General features: G+C 32.0%; 1 pseudogene; it reads left to right on the top strand.

Annotated features, from left to right (window-relative positions):
• Positions 1-210: 210 nt before the first annotated feature.
• The window catches only part of LOC107661075 (protein FAM234B-like), a 14016-nt pseudogene continuing 9108 nt past the window's right edge, over positions 211-5118 (top strand).

Below are 5118 nucleotides of genomic sequence, written 5' to 3'. Positions count from 1 at the left end.
TGCTTTCATTTGCGATTTTACCTGTTAAAATATTACATTATTAAAATGTCACAACATGAGAATACAATGCTAATGTATTCAACGCAGCTGATATAAAGTCCTTCAAATGTTTATTTGGATGTTACTTTGTTTCACATTGGGAGGTTCTGCGAAAAGACTCCATTACCCATGATGCACCTCTCGAGCGCTGTAGCGGCAGCAGCACACGCGTCGCGTCGCGTCGCCGATAACATCGCGCGCAATGGCTGCGTCTCTGTCTCGCGCTCTGAAGTTACCGGGTGAGTCATGTATTAATAGCGAATAAACGATCAAAGCAATAAGATGCGCTGGGATGCGGGTGACGCGGCTTCATTCATTCCGTTATGTGCGTTTAAATCCCACACGCGATCAGACTGATCGAGCTTAATAATCAGATATTTCCTCGAGCATCCATCGATTAAGCGCAGTATCGATTATATAATATTACATTATATTCAGCAGCGAAGAGTCAGCATTACAGATCGGTGCTGCTGCTCAGTGCGATGATCAAACACGAAAATACCTTGCTACATCAGTGTAGGAACAATACAGTACCATGGTAAACGGAACAGTCACGTGACCACTGTTTTTTGTGTTAAAAAAACCCGTTAGGCTTTCAAATAAATGAAATGGTGAATACAAAATCTTATGTTTAATGACTGAATCATTGAATTACATGTATGCCAACATGTTACGCTGAGTTTGTGTATGTGTGTGTGTGTGTGTGTGTGTGTGTGTGTGTGTGTGTAGGTAAGAAGGGCTCTGATCTGGGCGAGTATGACCCGCTGACGCAGGCCGACAGCGAGGATGAGACGGAGGACGACGATCTGGTGCTGAATTACCCTTATAACGGTCTAAGCCCGGCGGTGGGCGATCTGAGGGAAGAGGAGGAGTTGGATGAGGAGGAGGAGCTGAGGGCGGGGGCTGGGCCGGGTCAGGGCGGAGCCGCGGAGGAGAAGGCGGCGCAGGTGCGTGGGGCGGTGCGGACCGCTGTGTTCCTGCTGCCGCTGTCCTGCGCCGCGCTGCTGGTGCTGCTGTGTGCGTTCCTCATTCCCTGCCCGCAGGGGGCGCCACAGTGGGAGAGAGAGCTGGGAGACACGGCAGGTGAGTGTCGCTCCACCGCATAACCCATGAAATAAAGCTGCAGCACCACCAGCATGTGCTCTTCCTCTCAGGCGTGACATCCCCTCCTGTTGCATTGTGGGACGTGGATGGCGACGGACTGGAGGACGTTTTGATTGGCGTTACGAACATCTCCAACAACAGCCAGCCAATGAACGCACAGAGCAAAGGTGAGCATATCAAATCACTGCAAACGCAAAAACGATTAATTCCAGTACAAGAGTTAATACGACTGCAACTCGTTAACTGTAACAACAACTTTAACGATAATTGTGATGAAAACTTTAAAGATAACTGTAACAAACAATAACTAATGATATAACTGGAATGATAACTGTAACAAAAAATAATGAGAACTGTAACGATAACTAGCAATGACTATAACAATAACTATAATGGTAATTGTAACAATAACTAGCTGTAACTGTAATGATAACTTTAAAGGTAACTGTAACAAACAATAACTGTAACAATAACTATAATGATAACTGTAAAAATAAAGAGCCGTAACAATAATGCTAAATAAAGATAACTGTAACAATAACTACAATGATAACTGTAACTAACTAATGATAAAACTGTAACTAACTAATGATAACTGTAACAATAACTACAATGATAACTAACAATAACTACAATGATAACTGTAACTAACTAATGATAACTGTAACAATAACTACAATGATAACTAACAATAACTACAATGATAACTGTAACTAACTAATGATAACTGTAACAATAACTACAATGATAACTAACAATAACAGCAACTGTAACAATAAATAACTATAACTGTAACTATAACAGTAACTGTAATGATAACTTTAAAGATAACTAACAATAACGATAACTGTAACAAACTAACTAATGATAACTGTAACATTAACTAGCTGTAACTGTAATGATAACTTTAAAGGTAACTGTAACAATCAATAACTATTAATAACTATAACTGTATCAATAACTATAATGGTAACTAACAATAATGAACAGTAACAGTAAGTAACTAATTATAACTGTAACTAACTAGAATGACAACTAACAATAACTATAACTGTAACAATAACAGTAACAATAAATAACTATAACGGTAACTGTAATAATAACTTTAAAGATAAATGTAACAATAACGATAACTGTAACAAACTAAATAATGATAACTGTAACAATAACTAGCTGTAACTGTAATGCTAACTTTAAAGGTAACTGTAACAAGCAATAACTAGCAATAACTGTAACAATAACTAGCTGTAACTGTAATGATAACTTTAAAGGTAACTGTAACAAACAATAACTAATGATAACTATAACTGTAACAATAACTATAATGGTAACTAACAATAACGAACAGTAACTGTAACTAACTAATTATAACTGTAACAATAACTACAATGACAACTAACAATAACTATAACTGTAACAATAACAGTAACAATAAATAACTATAACGGTAACTGTAATAATAACTTTAAAGATAAATGTAACAATAACGATAACTGTAACAAACTAAATAATGATAACTGTAACAATAACTAGCTGTAACTGTAATGCTAACTTTAAAGGTAACTGTAACAAGCAATAACTAGCAATAACTGTAACAATAACTAGCTGTAACTGTAATGATAACTTTAAAGGTAACTGTAACAAACAATAACTGTAACAATAACTATAATGATAACTGTAAAAATAAAGAGCCGTAACAATAATGCTAAATAAAGATAACTGTAACAATAACTACAATGATAACTGTAACTAACTAATGATAACTGTAACAATAACTACAATGATAACTGTAACTAACTAATGATAACTGTAACAATAACTACAATGATAACTGTAACTAACTAATATGATAACTAACAATAACTACAATGATAACTGTAACTAACTAATGATAACTGTAACAATAACTACAATGATAACTAACAATAACAGCAACTGTAACAATAAATAACTATAACTGTAACTATAACAGTAACTGTAATGATAACTTTAAAGATAACTAACAATAACGATAACTGTAACAAACTAACTAATGATAACTGTAACATTAACTAGCTGTAACTGTAATGATAACTTTAAAGGTAACTGTAACAAACAATAACTAACAATAACAACTGTAACAATAACTATATCAATAACTAACAATAGCAAACAGCAACAATAACTAACTAACTCATGATAACTGTAACAATAACAATAATGGTAACTAACAGTAACTGTAATGATAACTTTAAAGATAACTGTAACACTAACTATAACAAACTAACTAATCATAACTGTAACAATAACTACAATGGTAACTGTAATAATAACTAGCTGTAACTGTAATGATAACTTTAAAGGTAACTGTAACAATCAATAACTATTAATAACTATAACTGTATCAATAACTATAATGGTAACTAACAATAATGAACAGTAACAGTAAGTAACTAATTATAACTGTAACTAACTAGAATGACAACTAACAATAACTATAACTGTAACAATAACAGTAACAATAAATAACTATAACGGTAACTGTAATAATAACTTTAAAGATAAATGTAACAATAACGATAACTGTAACAAACTAAATAATGATAACTGTAACAATAACTAGCTGTAACTGTAATGCTAACTTCTAACTAATTATAACTGTAACAATAACTACAATGACAACTAACAATAACTATAACTGTAACAATAACAGTAACAATAAATAACTATAATGGTAACTGTAACAGTAACTGTAATAATAACTTTAAAGATAAATGTAACAATAACGATAACTGTAACAAACTAACTAATGATAACTGTAACAATAACTAGCTGTAACTGTAATGCTAACTATAAAGGTAACTGTAACAAGCAATAACTAGCAATAACTGTAACAATAACTAGCTGTAACTGTAATGATAACTTTAAAGGTAACTGTAACAAACAATAACTAATGATAACTATAACTGTAACAATAACTATAATGGTAACTAACAATAACGAACAGTAACTGTAACTAACTAATTATAACTGTAACAATAACTACAATGACAACTAACAATAACTATAACTGTAACAATAACAGTAACAATAAATAACTATAACTGTAACTAACTATAATGGTAACTAACAATAACGAACAGTAACTGTAACTAACTAATTATAACTGTAACAATAACTACAATGACAACTAACAATAACTATAACTGTAACAATAACAGTAACAATAAATAACTATAACTGTAACTAACTATAATGGTAACTAACAATAACGAACAGTAACTGTAACTAACTAATTATAACTGTAACAATAACTACAATGACAACTAACAATAACTATAACTGTAACAATAACAGTAATAAATAACTATAACTGTAACAATAACTATAACGGTAACTATAACTGTAATGATAACTTAAAAGGTAACTGTAACAAACAATAACTAACTGTAACAATAACTACAATGACAACTAACTATAACTGTAACAATAACTATAACTGTACAACTAACTATAACTGTAACAATAACAGTAACAATAAATAACTATAACTGTAACGATAACGGTATCTGTAACAGTAACAATAATGATAACTTTAAAGATAACTGTAACAATAACTAGCTGTAACTGTAATGATAACTTTAAAGGTAACTGTAACAAACTAACTAACTATAACGGTAACAATAACAATAACTACAATGGCAACTAACAATAACTATAACTAAGAATAACAGTAACAATAAATAACTGTAACAATAACTATAAAGGTAACTAACAGTAACGAGCAGAACAATAATGATAACTAAAGATAACTGTAACAATAACTAGCTGTAACTGTAATGATAACTTTAAAGGTAACGATAACAAACAATAACTATAACTGTAACTGTAAAGATAACTATAATGATAACTTACATTAACTGCAGATGTAAAGTCCCTCCCTGCACTGCAGCAGAGTTTTGGCTTGTCCAATCAGAACGCTCTGTGTGTGTGTGT

Source organism: Sinocyclocheilus anshuiensis, unplaced genomic scaffold, assembly GCF_001515605.1.
Source record: "Sinocyclocheilus anshuiensis isolate Anshui unplaced genomic scaffold, SAMN03320099.WGS_v1.1 scaffold2803, whole genome shotgun sequence".
Taxonomy (NCBI): domain Eukaryota; kingdom Metazoa; phylum Chordata; class Actinopteri; order Cypriniformes; family Cyprinidae; genus Sinocyclocheilus; species Sinocyclocheilus anshuiensis.
Note: the sequence above shows the minus strand (reverse complement) of the source record. Positions and strands in the feature narration are given on the sequence as shown.